This window comes from Nilaparvata lugens, chromosome 13 (assembly GCF_014356525.2).
Source record: "Nilaparvata lugens isolate BPH chromosome 13, ASM1435652v1, whole genome shotgun sequence".
Lineage (NCBI taxonomy): Eukaryota > Metazoa > Arthropoda > Insecta > Hemiptera > Delphacidae > Nilaparvata > Nilaparvata lugens.
In genome coordinates this window covers 28,677,973-28,696,134 of record NC_052516.1, presented here as the reverse complement: position 1 = coordinate 28,696,134, position 18,162 = coordinate 28,677,973, and the positions used below count along the sequence as shown (strand labels likewise).

Here is an 18,162-nt window from a genome sequence, read left to right as displayed (position 1 = left end):
TGTTTTCATATTAAAGTCTCCGTTCCAGAGTTTCAAAAGAAAAACTCTAAGCGCACTGTTCTGTCCGTTATCGCGCGTCTGTATGACCCTCTCGGTTCTATAGCTCCAGTAATATTCAAAATGAAATGTTTTTTACAAGAGCTGTGGAAGTTTGACATTGATTGGGATACGCCGATTCCTGTTGACTACAACGAATGCTGGAACAAGCTGATGAGAGAGCTTCCTGCTCTAAGTTCAATTTCAATTCCTCGATGCGTTTATGGTGATGCTTTTTCTTGTCAAATACTTGGGTTTTCTGACGCATCGCAGAAAGGAATCTGTGCTTGTATCTTCTTGAGAGTTGTGTTGTCAGAATCTACGGTGAAATGCTTCCTGTTGAAAGAGGGTAAACCTTGTGATAAGAGTTTCCAAAAATTGTCTGTATTCTTAGATTGTGATGGTGTGATTCGTGTTGGTGGCAGATTGGTAAATAGTGCTTTAGGATATGAAGCCAAGCATCCTTGTTTGATACATAAAGATAGTCATTTTACTAAACTCCTCATTGAGTATTATCATATTTCTCATCTTCATGCTGGACCAAGAATAGTGCGTGCAATTCAGCGTTATTTTTGGATTGTTGGAGCACACAGTGTTATCAGAAATGTGATTTTCAATTGTACTCGTTGCCGTTTATTCAATGCAACTCCTGTTGCTCCCGTCATGGGTGATCTTCCCAGCTCTCGTGTTGTTCCCAGTGCTCCCTTTCTGAAGGCTGCGGTCGATCTAGCTGGTCCTTTCACTGTCAAAGAGAGTATTCGGCCCAAAGCTCGTACGTACAAGGCATACTTTGCACTGTTTGTCTGTCTGGCTACAAAAGCTTGTCACATTGAGGTGCTTACAAGTCTTTCATCAGAAGAGTTTATTAACACTCTCCATCGTTTTGTTTCTAGGCGTGGATTGCCTAAAGAAATATTCTGTGATCAAGGAACGAATTTCAAAGGTGCTGTGCGACAATTTAAGGAAATTGTTGAATTTCTCAGATCATCAGAAAATCAATCCAACATCTGTGATGCGATGTCATCTAAAAGCATCCAATTTCGTTTTAATAATCCACATGCTCCTTTCATGAATGGAATCTGTGAGTCTAATATTAAAAATGTGAAATTCCATTTGTTTCGTGAAGTGGGAAATTCGGTCCTAACTATCGTTGAGCTTTCCACTCTGTTGGTGAAAATTGAGGCGAAACTCAATTCGAGACCGTTGTATGCGCTCTCTTCATCTCCTGATGACTATGAGGCGCTGACTCCCGGACATTTCCTTGTTCATTGCCCTCTGTTGGCGGTTCCTGAAATTGATGTGAGTGATGTCAACGAGCACAGACTGTCTCGTTGGGAAAAGGTTAATCGCTTCACTCAGAGATTGTGGAAGAGGTGGGAGAGTGAATACCTCCACACTCTTCAACAGAAGAATAAGTGGTTTGAGAGTGACACAAACCTTCAGGTAGGGCAGTTAGTATGGATTAAAGAGGACAATTCATCACCCTTATCATACCCGTTAGGTAGAGTCACCCAAATCATAAGTGATGCTAAGGGTGTTGTGCGCTCAGCTCACGTGAAAACTAACTCTGGTGAGTATGTTAGGCCAGTTGGGAAACTTGCCCCCATACTTCCCTATTAGTTTAATCCACACACCAAGTTTTCTGTTTTCCTTTCCTATTTCTTTTTCCCTTCGTTTTTCCTTTTCTACCGTTCAGTGCATGTTGTTTTGTTTTTCTTTTACTTTTAAATTTTAGTTTTTTTTTGAGTTTATGTTCTTGGAAATGGGGCATTCCAAGGCGGGCGGAGATGGTGGATTCGCGGAGGATCGGCAGCCTTGATTGCAGGTTGATTTGGTTTGTGCTTTCCTCCCCTTCCCCCTCTTCCAAAGAGGCAAGATAACCTCTCTTCCTCACCCCTCCTTCATCCTCCCCGTTTATCTTCCAACCCAGCACTTCAAGAAGCGTGCTCGAAAAGTCAACATTGTTTCATTCCGTTTCTCCTGTTTCCGTGGCATTCGAGCTGAACGCAATTACCTCGGTTTGTTTCGTGATATATGTACAATATCATATAGGCCTATGCATAAAGACAGGATATCGTTAGCAGTAACTTCTACACACGAGATACAGTCCACTCCCTTGCCAGTTCCAAGGTTAGTGCAAATTAATAGACTTGCTTTTGGGCTGTCGACGTTTTTGTGAATTAAATCTTAACTGTACCCCAATCCATAGGTTTGGGGACAGGACGGGATTACCAATAAAGGTTAAATAAAAAAGTTCAAATAGTTTAAAGATAAAGTTTTATTGCGAATAATAAATTTTGATAGTTGCAACTTATAATAAAATTTTGGAGTTTGACAATCGATGATGTGTCTTGCTTTGAAGCTCTAGGCGTCATTTTCTCTCTCATGAAAAGATGGCTGCTGGCTTCTAGAAGTGTTTTATAGCTATCTTGAAATTTTTCTATAAATTTGAAATTTGAAATGTTTTAATTTGAGATCTGAATAATTTTATTGTGTTCTAAATTTGTGTTTAATGTGTTGTGTAATTTTGAAAGCTTGTAGCCAATGAATGAGCCAAATATGAATAGATAAGTATTTAAGCTTGTAAGATTCTATGTTTAAGTGTCATATGGTTTTGTTCAGTAAATTTTCGTGTAAATTGCCCAAAGTTTCATGAAAATTATGATTTGATTTGCTCTGAACTGGAGTTATTATTCATAGGCATTAGATACATTCATGATTTATCAAGATATTAGCATATTTGGAACCGATAACTTTCCTTAGGTGATGGGTGAAAGCTATCAAACCTATTAGGATAAATTTGGTAGCACGGTAATTGTATAAAACAAAACTTGGAGCTAGGAATCATGGATATTAAATAAGGCTTTATAGAGCTATTTGCTTATAGAGCTGTAATCAATTCACAATATCATTGGGTTGCCTAATCCTAACTTTTCAGTTTCAAGTGTTATATTCTGCATACTAGAATATTGGTTCATGTAGTCTATGGAATAAGGACTCACAACCAGAAGACATTCGAAAAAAGTAATTGATAGACGTATTTTCATGGATCTTGTGGAGAGATAATATATTGCCATCCATGTTGGGTGACATTCTTATGTGGTGCGGTATATTTGATATATACTGGAGCAATTGCTAAGATCCCTAGCTTGCAAATAAATTTGCAAAAAATTAAGGCCGTCCGGCTCGCAAATATGCTGGGTTCAGACCACAGCTCTAGCTCAGTAGTAGATGCATGAATACTCCAAATATAATGAATCACCATAGGGTTCAATAACTGGTGATCAATAATTCTCACCGCTCATCGGCTAAACTCTAATACCATGTATCTACAAAATCGTAAATTTTCACAACAATGAAAAAACTGTTTCCTCTAAACATTTTCAGTTATATATACACAATGCAATTTTACAACAATTCAATGTAACTAGCATGCTTGATTTAAGCAGCTTTCATTTTATATGTTGATGATTTAGCAAGAATAATAAATAAAACCTAAGTTACGTGGTATTAAAACCCAATATTGCTTGAGATACGTGGTATTGAATGTTAGCAGAAAAAATATTATTGATTAATAATATGACAAATAAACCATAATATATTATAAAGTCGTGAAAAGTGATCTAACATTACTATTACAAAATCACTTGTTTTTTGAAAAAAAAAATTAAAATAGAAAATAGAGCACGATAAGACAAGGATAGGCATTATTTTAAAAAAATGTGTAGGTTTTTAGATCTCAAACTACACGAGTCCTTCTTATCCTCTGTCCTTCTTATATGGTAGAGAATCATAGAACTGATGGTAATCACTGGGAATCACAGTTTTTAAGTCCTGAAGATGTTTCCATTTAGACTCTGTCACAGGAAGTCTATGCTTAAATAACCGAGAAGGTTGCATGTCTTTCCCTACTTTGGCTGGCCTCCTTGGTAAATCTTGAAATTCTTCATCGAAGTTGAGCTTGTATTTAATCCTTACTTCTTTTGGGTCATATTGCAGGCAATGAATGTCCACAACCACAGGGTCACCTTTAGTACGTCCTGGTCTGATAGAATCGTAGTAGGATAATTTGCTAAAGTCTTTGAAAAAATCGTGTGTGAGGTATTTTGTGTTGTAAGGAAAAGGCTTCTGCCTAGCCTCCTGATTATATTTCACAAACTCATGAGGCACATACACTTCTTTGCCCTTAAGTTTTTCCTAAATTTTTGTGTGAACAAAGTCACCCTCCATATGGGTTTGCCCCTTTATTAAAAACGTTTGGGTCACTTGTACATCATTTTGTACTGCAAAATGTAACAGGGCATTAGTCAATATTTGGTTTCTGTTTTGGTTTGTAGCACCATCTGAATAAATGACAATGGGGCGGATAGGACTCAAGCAATGTTCTTTTAGATAGTCAATAAGGCATGTAGCAAAAGTATTGACTGATAGGTCTCCCTCAACTTCGTTGAACCAGTAGCATGTGCAATGTTTGGTGGCAAGATTGTAGACAGTGTAATTATGCAAGCAAAGCTTTGTTTTGTAGTACATAGCGCTAGCTCGTGTTAGAGGTGTCAGCTTTACTGCCTCAACGTCTACAGTCAAACAATATAATTCTTCTTCTATAGCTAGTTGCTTATCTCGTTCTTTTTCCTCTCTAGCCCTTTCTTTTTGTTTTTGGTGGTTATCAAATGTTTCCCTAGAAATGTTCCCAGCTTTGAAAGAAGAGCAAACATCGCATTGATCCTTCTTGGGAACATATATAGATAGATTTTTCCTTCCAAAGACATTCATAAATAATGTTATACTGCCCCAAGGTTTTTGATTAGCCATTGCATATCTTTTAAACTCACTGTACATTGTTTTTTTTAGAATCCCAAACTGGTTCAAGGTATAATTTTTTGGAAGACTTCCTACAATAGTGTGAAGGTACTTGTGGAAGACTATCAAACCATTCCTCTATAACCTCCTCCTTTTCACTTCTTCGTCCATGTCTTGAACCATTGTTTGAACTGTCAATACTAGTATTGGTAAGATCGAGGTTTTCATCAGCTTCTTCAGTCAAAGTATCATCTTCTTTTTCAAGCCAATTGTGTGCCATCCATTCTTTTAAAGCCAGAGTGTTTAAAAAAACTTTTCACAAACTACCTTATTCTCACCTTTATGTCTTAAAAAGTATGAAAATGTACCTTTTCTCCTGCTCTTACTAGGGTCTGCTATAGTACTCCGTTTTGGGACTATTCTAGTGATAAATGAATTCACAAACGTTTTCTTTTCATTCCATGACAAGGCCCAGAAAGATTTAAAGATACTCTTCCTATCTTCTTCAGAAATTTCACCACAATGCCTCTTCTTATTGGCATTGCAAACTTTGGAACAACCATTTTCTCACCAACTTTCTTCCTAGTGAATCCAATGTACTCCTTTCCCATCATACGAAGCCGTTTCTGTCGGTTCACTTCCCATTCTGAGGGCACAGCTTTTTTATTTCTTCTCCTTTTCTGTCTTCCTGGGTTTTCCTGAACTGGATCATGTTCTGCCTCAACTAAGCCATTAGGTCCCTTTTCTATGGAGGTCTGGGTTTCTTGAATTAATACTTGATTTTCTTTGTCTATTTTGTTCTCTTCTTTCTTTCTTTTTCTTTTCGTAATTATTTTTGTTTGTTTGTAAAAGTAGGAACTATGCTTTAGGCCAATATTATTTTGATAACTCTCAAGCTGTGTGTCCATGATCAAATTTTTCATCCAATTCCATTCAATAAAATAACCTTGAACCAATAACTGATTAAGTAAGGTACCCATAGAGAAGACATTCATAAATATAGAATTTAAATAGTCCATGTCTAATGTAGGGGTACCTCAACTATAATCAGCTGTGAATTCAAGATTATTCATGAATGGAATTTGATGAAAAATTTGATTGTGGACAGTTGGACACACATCTTATTAAAATCATGTTGTAACAAAAATTTGTTGAATTCATGTTGTAAAAACACATTCCTGGAAATTGACAACCTGTAAAGGACCAAAAACAATATTAGCTTAGAAAATTATAAGCTTAAAATAAAGCTTAGGGAAGAGATTGTCCTAGTTGGTAGAGGCGCTTCTAATCGGTGAGATTAGATAAGCGGCGGCGCCCTACCACTCTCGTTGTAACGGTGACCGCTAGGCAAACTCCTCTGAATTAATACAATTTATGAGTTCCAAAATCGCTTCCCGGTGGTTTGGAACCCACCTAAAGCTGTGTGTCCATCTCTCTCATCCATTACCCACGCACAAGCTAAGAGCTTATGTGGGCATCATCCTCAGAAACAAATGAAAATAAATAAGAACTTTGCTAGCCTATTGTTAATAACTTCCTTAACTTGAAAAACAATTTGATACTCAATAATTATGCTATCAGTCTGTTGATAATAACACCAACTATCACTTGAAAAATTCTCATTCACTTTCATTCATTTTATAACCATCCCCATAGGCATTTCATAGGTTTTTTTTTGTACAAGGGTTTTGTCAGAAGAAAACTTGAGAGCATTCTGTAGTAACCAGCAAAACAGATAATTATTATTGCAGTTGCATGCTATTCAGATCCAATAAGGCTATAAAGCCTGTGTCACCAAGCTACTTTAGCAGCTGCTACTCTATCAGCTGCCACTGAATAGCAAATAATGTGACATATAGACTGTAGCTTCTAGTGGTAGCTGCTAGAAGCTGCCTATGTCACTCTTGTTGCTTAGTAGCAGCTACCTCGCTACCAACTAACTACTAAAGTAGCTGGGTGTTGGAAGTTTGGCAGAAAAATTAACTCAAGAGTCATTTCTGTGTTAGTTTAATTTCCAATAAGAATAATAATTCACATTTCACAATAACAAAATAGAAATTCATATCAGGACTTCATGTTCATCAGCGATACACAGTACAGACACACACACAGTGCAGAGTTAGTCCGACCGCGCCCAAAAGCGCCAGTGCCACACAAATTATAGGCTCAGCTTACTTGATACTGTATTACAATATTATTTCATTGTTAATATAAAATATAATTAATAATAAAAATGCGAAAAGTAAACATGATCTTAAAACTATTTTATTTCAAATTTTCAACACTCCCACTCTTTGAGCATTTTACATGTAACTTATTAAATCTATTTCAAACCAATCTGCTTACATAGATAACAAAATTTTTCTCTTGGCAAAGCCTTAGTGAACAAATCAGCTAATTGATTATTTGTATTAATATATTCAACAGAGATCTCTTTAGCTTCAAATTTTTCTCGAATGAAATGATAACGCACATCGATATGCTTGGTTCTTTTGTGGAACTCTGGATTTGAAACAAGTTTTATGGAACTTTGATTATCAATATTAATTACTGTTGGATCAATACACTTAATACCCAAATCATTTAAAAGTTTGCGAATCCAAATTGCTTCTTTGGCAGCTGCAGAAGCAGCAATATATTCTGCTTCTGTAGTGCTCAAACTTACAGTATCTTGGCGTTTTGAACACAATGTAATTGGACCATTACTCAATTTAAAGACATAACCAGTGGTCGATCTACGAGTGTCAAGATCGCCAGCAAAATCAGAATCTGAAAAACCTTCTAGGTTGAAATTGCTCCCACTGCTTCTATACATTATTCCAAGATTCTTGGTGTTTTTCAAATATTTCATTATTCTCTTAACTGCTTGCCAATGGCTATTGTTGAATATATTCAAAAATCTACTTGTAATACTCACAGCATATGCTATATCTGGCCTAGATACCATTGCTACAAATAAAAGAGAGCCTACTGCTTCTCTGTAGGGTACTGAATCAAGGGTCTCATTTTCATTGTCAGATTTCATTAAATTTACATTTGGATCAGCAGGGACACTCAAAGGATTTGCATCAATCATATTAAACTTATGAATTATTTTGTCAATATAAGTACTTTGATGAATAAGAATGGTTTTATTCATTTTGTCATGGATCAATTCCATACCAACGAAACATTCTGGTTTCAGAACTGTTGCCTTGAAAGTTGTACACAGAGTGTTCATGAATTCATCAATTATGCGTTTGGAACTACCTAATACAAGTCCATCATCAACATACAGAGCTAAATACAATTTTTCATTATTGAATGTTCCAAAATAAACACATGGATCAGCATTAGTCTTGATTAATTTGAATTTTTGTAAGAAAGAATCAAAAGTTACATTCCAGCATCTTGAAGCTTGTTTCAGACCATACAACGATTTATTCAACTTACAAACTAATTTTTCATCACTTACAACTAGACCTTCAGGTATTTTCATATAAATATCATTATCAATCTTACCATTCAAAAACGCTGTTTTTATGTCAAACTGTGCAATTTCTAAGTCCTCATTAGCAGCAATAGCTAATAAAACTCTAATCGAATCATACCTAACTACAGGAGAAAATATCTCTTGGTAATCCTCACCAGCTTTTTGAGAAAAACCTTTTGCACAAAGTCTTGCTTTAAATCGGGGATTAACTGATTCATGAGACTTTTTAATCTTAAAAACCCATTTACAATTGATAGCTTTCTTATTTTCAGGTAAAGTAACAATATCCCAAGTATTATTATCAGAATGAGCTTGCAGCTCCTCATCAATTGCAATTTTCCATTTATCAGCATTTACATCAGAAATTGCCTGACTATAAGTTTTAGGCTCATCACAATATATGCAAGGCAAAGATCAAATCTTACTGGAGGTTTAATTGAACTCCTATCTCTTAAATTATAGTTATCAGAATTCGAACTATTTGTACTAGTAGTGGGACCAGAACTCTCATTATTCTCAACATCATTGAAATTTACATTATCCTCAGCATTATTTACATTTTCTTGATTTTCATCAGCATTTTCAGGATTTTCGTTTACATTTTCAAAGTTACCTACATCAAAGTCAATAAGTATTGAATTTTGTTCATTTTTATCCATGGAATTTGAATTTTCATTGAATGTTACATCTCGAGAAATTTTTATTTTATTTGTTTTCAAGTCAAGAAGTCTGTAATTAGTAGAATCTTTATCATACCCAACAAATAGAAATTTCTTAGATTTTGCATCCCATTTATTTCTGAATTGTTTCATATTTCTGTCATATTTAGTTGTTTTGAATGGCATTCTAGACTGTTTACCATACAGACAAGGTTCACACAAAAAGTTTTCATTATCAACAGATTTTACGTTAGGTATCAAATCATTTTTGATTGCATTTTTAATCGAATTACAATTAATATGTCCTAGGCGAGCATGCCACAGTTTCAGATTGTTACATGAAGCTACATTTAACTCATTAGTTTTTACTTTAAATAGTAAACGGAACAGATTGTTACTTTGTTTCAATCCAGTAGCAACTAATTTAGAATCATTAGTGAATATGTCAACTCTGTTGGAGTGGAATTTCAATTCTAGACCTTTCTCAGTACAAGCGCCTATTGAAAATAGATTTTTACACAAAGTGGGGATATACAAGACATTATCTAGCCTACCATCAAGCCATTCACCATTTACAAATCGTTTAATGAAAATAGTACCTCTACCTTTAATTTCGCAAGTTGAGTCATCACCCAACCTGACTGATTCTGAATGACATTCAACAAATTCATGAAACCATTCTCTGCGGAAACTCATGTGTTGAGAGGCACCACTATCAGAAAGCCAAACATCATTTGATTCTAAATTCATCATATGAGATTGAATATTTTCATAATTTACATTGAAAGCTACATGACCTGCTTTATCAGAATCATTCTTATTTTTCATCTCATTTTGTTTCTTAAAGCAATTACGGGCTATGTGGCCTAATTTGCCACAAAAATGACATTTGAAATTTTTGTGAGACTTATTCGAAAAATTGTTCTTAGATTGTTGTTTGTTACCTTGATTGTGGTTATTGCTATTGAAAGGATACTTTTGATGAACGCTTGAAGTGAATGCACCAGGAACCTCTTCTGTAGCTGTGTTTCTGCTTTCTTCTTTGATAAGACGTTCGGTGAGATATTGAATCGTCTGTTTGCTCTCATCGACGCTGTCCCAGGCCGTTATAAAATGGTTGAACTTCACAGGAAGACTTCCTAATATCTTCGCCATAATCATCGTCTCGGAAATATTTTCACCTATGTCCTTTAGTTGACGTGCCAGGTTTTCAATTTTTGTAATGTGTTGCACCACGGTATCACCAACAGTCATTTTATATTCATGGAACTTAGTCATCATAGATAACTTATTCGCTGCACTCTTCTGTTCATGGATAGCACTTAATTTTGACCACATTTCAGCTGCAGTTTCACAAGTCAGAAGTTGTTCGAGCTGTTGATAGTCCATTGGCGAGGATAATATAAACATTGCTCTTGCGTTTTGTTTAGTCCATGCAGTTAAATCAGCTCCCTCTGATTCAGGCTTATTACTTAAGCCACTAACTATTTCTAGGAGTCCATTTGCAACAAAAATATTTCTCATTTGAAATTTCCAAAGGTGGAAATTTTCACCATTGAATTTGTTAATATTTCGAAAATCAGCTTCAGCCATGGTTAAATAGGTTGATTGTTCAAACACGAAACTCGTTACTAACCTCAAAGTCCAAAATCAGGTATCAAAGTCCAAATCGAAAATCAGTTATCACTTATCAGGTAATTCAGCATTCAGGTTACCGGTTGAATTCACAGAGTTCATCATATTCATCAGACAATCCAGTCAGAATAAAAACTCATGAAGAAACTTACAAAGAAACACAATCATGTCACAGGAAAATCAGACATTCAGAACACAGAGCCAATTGTTGACTGGGCCCATAACCTGTTGGAAGTTTGGCAGAAAAATTAACTCAAGAGTCATTTCTGTGTTAGTTTAATTTCCAATAAGAATAATAATTCACATTTCACAATAACAAAATAGAAATTCATATCAGGACTTCATGTTCATCAGCGATACACAGTACAGACACACACACAGTGCAGAGTTAGTCCGACCGCGCCCAAAAGCGCCAGTGCCACACAAATTATAGGCTCAGCTTACTTGATACTGTATTACAATATTATTTCATTGTTAATATAAAATATAATTAATAATAAAAATGCGAAAAGTAAACATGATCTTAAAACTATTTTATTTCAAATTTTCAACACTGGGTATGACACAGGCTTAAGCTACCAATCAACTGGCATACAAAATTGGCTTGCAAAATCATTCATTTTTGATGGCCTATTCAATCTAGACTATGATTATAAATATTACTTACGAATTGTATCTTCAGCTTCCAATCTATTCATTAACTCATCAATAATATCATCCTCATCACTTTCCATTGACATTTTTACTTTGGTTTGGACCACGTATGTCACTCCTGAAACAACAGATTTTTAAACTACAATAACACGTATCTTGAAAACTAGATTTTGAAAGAAGATTGACAAAGTTCCTTCATAAACTTTAACCTCATAGTAGGTGTTATGAAAAACTAGAACTTTGTTTACCAATATTAACCCTTTATTCACGCAATAGAGTCAGTATTCTTGAAGAAACTCAAAACCATCTGATCTGTGTTGTTAAACCACTGATTTACAACACTATTATAATACAAGTTACGTGGTATCAGAAGCATAATAATTCACTTGTTTTAAATTTCAATAACAAGTATCTCAACAATGATGTTTTTCATGAATTCTTTCCATAACAATTAGAATTTTCTACTTACCTCAGTTGTTTAAATGAAGAAGCAAGAAAAGCGAATTACAAAAACATGTCTCTTTCCATTTCAACAATGAAAAACAAACAGAATCTGATGTACAAATGAAGGAGAAACTGATGTACATTGTACACACTGTTTACCATGCTTTGCCATCCAAGATACGTGGTGGGGGTTTACAGTTTGACCAACTGCAAGATACGTGTTGCACATTTACCTTTTTTTACGAATTTCCCTTGACTGCTGCACTTTCGTGTTATTAGAATTAGCTGTAGAACAACTCCAGCCACCAAACTAAAGTATAAACTGAAAACCCCAAAATTTGCAGATACTTGGTATTAGAATTTAGCCGACGCGCTGCTTTCGTGAAGATATTGAAGAATACCAATAAGGAAGTCAAAAAGATAGTTGGTGACTGATTATCAGTAACCATATATTCAATCGAGAATAATGAAAATCAACTATAGTTTTTCTTGTTGATCCTTAAAACGCTCGTCATGAATACAGGTATGCACCAATTTATCCTTTCGAAATTCCTTGAAACTTACAACGCCAGTTCTTGAAGTTCTCTTGATCCTTATATGATATACTGTAGACTCATTAATATAAATATCAGTAAGATTTTGCTGGCTGAATAGCATTACTATCATCAAAGGATGATGAGTAATAAATGCTCTGAATAAGATCAATATTAATTAATTCCTTAATTATATAGTCTGCGGAATAAAAATGCTTGGTACCAAGACAGCTCAAACTGTATATCACAAGATGAATTAGGAAAATAATAAAACTTCTAAGATCTTGTATGCTGACATAAAACATGAAATATATTCCCATAAAATAATATAGACAAAATATTTCTTGTAGAAGATAGATAGAATTATTTATTTATTTATTAGATAGAGCAAACAATACAATAGTCGGAAAAGAAAAAACAAAAAAAAAAAAAAAAATTATGAAGATAACTTAAATAAATAAATTGAGTTCTATGCAAATGTAACATATTTCTACCAAACTGCAAAATAACTATTCCAATATATCTAATAAGTATATACTAGACCTTCAACCCGAAAGAATAATCAATATGAATATGAAATGGAATATACAGGGTGTTTCAGAAGTAGTGTCGAGAATTTTAGGGTATTGTACCTGGATGCTAGGAGACTACAAATGTCATATTTGAAGTGTCCAAAACTCAGCGGTTATCCTTATAGCTGCCATTTTGTTTTTTTCACTTAAAAATTTTTATCTCAAGAACGAAATGTTGTATTGATCTGAAATTTGGCATGAATATTTATGCTATAAAGACTCAACTATAAAAAATAAAAAAAAAATTTTTCGTTGAAATTTTTCAAAATGGCGGCCATTTTAAATTTTTGATGGCGAATATCTCGGAAACCGTCCATTTTACAGAAAATGTACAAGAGACAAAAAAGTTAGCAAAGTTTTTCACGATTCCAATGATACCTAATTTATTAAGATTGGTCAAAGAATAACAGAGAACTTAATTTTTTTCGTACTGCATGCATGACCACTTTTCACCATTTAAAGATCAATATTAATTTTTTTTATAATTTCATGAAAACCGTTCTTATTACAGAAATATACAAGAATAACTTTCCTCCAAATTTTATTTTACATTGAAAAATATTAATTTCACTCAATCGGTTCACTGATACTAATGCAGCAATTGCTCAAAATGCCGTCCTTCAACTTGATTACACAGTCTGCACCTTTCAATCATGGACCGTCGAACTGCTATAAAAGCATTTTCATCATCTTGAATGGCACCTGCTGCAGCAACCACTCTTGCCACAAGGTCTTCTTCGTTTTCTACTGGCGTGCTGTAAACAAGGTCTTCATATGGCCCCAGAAAAAAAAATCTAAAGGGTTGAGGTCAGGTGAACGTGCGGGCCACGGTACTGGTCCACCCGCCCAATCCACTGTTGATGATAGGTCATGTTCAGAAAGTCCGTAACAACATTTCCGAAATGAGCAGGGCACCATCATGTTGAAACCAAATATTATATCTGTTTGCAAGAGGCACATCTTCAAAAGTTCTGGTAGTATGTCTCTTAAAAAAGTAATGTACGTGGGAGAATTCAGACGATTAGGAAGAATGTATGGTCCAATCACGCGATTACCTAAGATACCCGTCCAAACATTCAGCGAAAATCTATGCTGATAACCACGCACTTTGACCTCATGAGGATTGTCTAAGGCCCAGACGTGACTGTTGCGAGAGTTGAAGATTCCTTCTCTTGTAAAGCTGGACTCATCGGTAAATAACACATTTTCTAGAAAATTTGGTTGGATAATGTCTTGCTGAAGAAACCAACGGGCACAGTTTACTCTTGGCTCACAGTCGCGTTCAACCAATGAGTGAACTTTTTGAAAGTGGAAGGGGTGAAGTCTTTCCTTGTTTAGTACACGCCACACAGAAGAAGCACTTGAATTGATTTGCTTTGCAACTGCTCTCATACTCGTTCTAGGATTGAAATCGAATTTCTGCAATACTTCCTCTTCAAAAGCAACATTTCGAACTGCTCGAGGCCTACCAGCAATTACCCTGTTCCGTTCAAATGAACCAACTTCTCTCAGCCGATTGTGAGTTCTTGTGAACACCTTGTCGGAAGGGAGATGGCGGTTTGGAATGCAGCTGCATACATTCTTCTTGCTTCGGTCGCATTGCCAAGAGCTGCTCCATACATGAAGTGAATATCGGTGTACTCCAGCGAACTAAATTCATTACAATAATTAAATATTTGTGTAGAAGCAACGTAAGAAAATATTGAAACTGGAAATTTAAGATAGAAATAAGACCTAGGAAACGTGAGACTAAGAAATAGGAAGCACTACATCTGGTTCTTTACTTTTAAAGAAACAACAATACTTTTACAAGACAAACATTATCATCTGAAAACCATTGTAAAATCATCTGTTTGCCCATATGGAGCCATACCGAGTTTCAAAGCTTCATCTTAAATACATCTGGAATTAAAAAATTAATATTGATCTTTAAATGGTGAAAAGTGGTCATGCATGCAGTACGAAAAAATTAATTTCTCTGTTATTCTTCGACCAATCTTAATAAATTAGGTATCATTGGAATCGTGAAAAAATTTGCTAACTTTTTTGTCTCTTGTAAATTTTCTGTTAAATGGACGGTTTTCGAGATATTCGCCATCAAAAATTTAAAATGGCCGCCATTTTGAAAAATTTCAACGAAAAATTTTTTTTTTATTTTTTATAGTTGAGTCTTTATAGCATAAATATTCATGCCAAATTTCAGATCAATACAACATTTCGTTCTTGAGATAAAAATTTTTAAGTGAAAAAAACAAAATGGCAGCTATAAGGATAACCGCTGAGTTTTGGACACTTCAAATATGACATTTGTAGTCTCCTAGCATCCAGGTACAATACCCTAAAATTCTCGACACTACTTCTGAAACACCCTGTATAAAAGCCAAATAGCCTACCACTGACCTATTCATCACCGCTTCTTAAAAACCACATGGCCGAAATGGGTTTTCATTATAATTCCTTCTTTCGTAATAAATTGTTTATGCTTTTGTACTTCTGAGCGAAGCTCGGTCCCCGATATTATGAGCTAATCATCTCTCCTTTTCCCGACCTGCTGTCTCGAATTGTAAATTCAAATTGATATAATATTAACTTCAGGCAGTCACAGAGTAAAGCTGCGTTAACACCAATAGATTCTATAGATTCTATTAGATTGCATGCGTTATTGGATGCAATTAAAAATCCACTCAACAGCTGAATTATTATGGATGATTCTATTCTGATTGTTACTGTAATATTGGCGTTCGAAGGAGACTTTACCTAATCTATACCTGCGTTTCGCCGTAATCATTGCAGAACATATAAACATAAAGAGAAATGCAAAGCCGTCGACTTGAATCTTAGAACTCACTTCGCTCGGTCAATAAATCTAAATTTTAAGAAACCACAAATATCCTGGATGAAAAGGAGAATCAATTGCTATGTAGATTTGAATCTAAATGTCTAGGATACACTAAACAGTCCACTAAATTCATAATTTTTTCTCCACAGGAGAAACGTTTAAAGCTGGCATCAAATGATGTCACCACATTATTTACATATGTAAATTACATATTTATATATGTATGTCACGTGTATTGAAGGAGGAAATGAAATGAAATGAAATGTATAGCAAACACTTCAGTTGCTATGTAGGCCTACTGTATTGTATTCTGTAGTGTCTTATTTTTTACTAAAGTTATGAAGTATCAGAAAATACTACTATTCAGCATTGTTATGTATTATTTTCAATGTCATTTTTTTCTCTTCGTTTTCAATAATTTAAAATTTGTTATTATTTTAAATAAGTAGATAACTTAACTATTGTTTGGTTTCATATTATTTGTATTATTTTTTGTATTGTTTTATTACTTGATAGAGAGTTGAGTGTAAGAGAGGGTCGACTGCGCCCTAACTTCGCTCTCTAAGGAAAATAAAGGCCATCAGCATCCTATTCTATTCATGTCACCATAATATATATGAATATTATATTAAAAAACAGATGACATCCAATTTATAAGAGCAAATGGAATGCCTTCATCTTCATGTATAGGCAACACACCACACCAACCTTGTTCCTGTGAGACTGACCTTGTCTCTGTGACACTCCACTTGTTCGAATGGGACTCTACCCCTCTTCTTGTTCCAGTGACACTACTTGTTCCAGTGAGACTGACCTTGTCTCTGTGAGACTCACCTTGTCTCTGTGGGAACTTGTTCCTGTGAGACTGCCATTAATAAAAATACTTGTTCCTATGAAACTTGACTTGTCTCTGTGACACTAATATCGTTCAAAAACACTACTTGTCTCTGTGATACGGACCCATATATATATATATATCGACTTCAAGTCGATTCAGAATTAGACAAATTGGAACCTGTTCCGTTTATAGATTTAATAGAATATACTCTGATCAATGAATAATAATCAATAAAAGTAACAATTCAAAATCTCAGGGTATGTGTGTTTGTGCCATGCATGGAAATAAACTTCCTACATATATCAATAGAATTCATAAAAAGAGTTCTTATAACTTATATGATAGTGGTCGACATGTTGCGAATTTCTTAAATTTGAATAAAAAATTTTTATAGCGCTTTAATTAATCCCCCAATCCACTGATAAAGGCCTGCTAATGAGCTCATTAGAATAACTAGCACACTCACTATAATGATGTTCTGAAGTTCTCATAGAATAATTCATTATCTTCAATAATTAATTAGCCGGATCCTTCCGTTTCTGCAGGGCTCATGTATGGTCCAGGTTTCTTACAAGTTTCTATCAGTATTAAAGATATGTTTACGGGAATAGATTACAATTAAGAACTCTTCAACAACACTGCGTTCACAAATAATCAAACGTTAATTACATATACTTGACATTTACAAAGGGGATTGGCTTGATGCTTTTGAAAAATTAATTGTAAAAAAGAACCCTATTCTCCATGTGCTCCTCATAGGTCGAGATCACAAGCCAGAGAGAGCAATTCTCAGGAATATTTCATCTCTTCCTTAAACGATTTATAAGCTTTCCTCTGATTGGCTTTCTAATCTTAGTAAGACGTGATGTAATTGGTTACTTAAGATTCAGGGTTTCTCTAACTTTGTTAAACAAAGATAAATAAAAGTTCATAAATAAATAAACTAGGTAATAGCCTGAGAACATTCCAATGAATAAATCTCAATATATGAAGCTATAATGTGATATACATTTAATTTTTTATGTGAGCTTTGTGTACTCTTGGTTTTCATACTTTTTTAGATTTCAATAAATATTAAATATAATAAACAATAATAGTTGTTGTTATCTTATTACATAAACCTTCCCTAATATATAATATATATATTTTATGAGTAAAAATTATAATTCAATTCATATTAGTCGATTGAGCAATCAGCTGATTGGTTTGATATCAATTCAATAAATTGTCGATTGATCTAAGATCGATTGATGTATTAAATCAAAACAAAGGATTCTAACCTCAAATTGTACAAGCAATCTTTTTTTTTATAATCTGCCAATAATAAACAAGCCACTTTATAATTTTATTTTCTGCCAAAGAATTCTCATTATTGTTTAATTACAATTTTGCATGGTTTTCTTATCGCTTAACAGATAACATGATTACTTTTTATCATGAGTAATATTAGATTTTATTTGAGTGGTACCTTGACTAGGCTATCTATTCATTCAATTTTACAATTATACTAAAGCTTAGTTATTTACTTCAAAATTATTTTATGGTGCTAAGACACAACGTCATAATCTGGAAAGAGACTACAGCTATTCAATTACTCTATCAACAGAAATTTCTCTGATTTTCACATTGGCGGACTACACAATTTATACTAATTTTATGATTTAACTAATATTATAGATA

The 18,162-nt window shown here is 34.4% G+C and overlaps 1 protein-coding gene across 1 annotated transcript in view; it reads left to right on the top strand.

The window, feature by feature from the left end:
* LOC111048641 (annexin B9) overlaps positions 1 to 18,162 on the top strand; it is a gene marked incomplete in the record, with an annotated part of 71,567 nt that overhangs the window by 14,483 nt on the left and 38,922 nt on the right.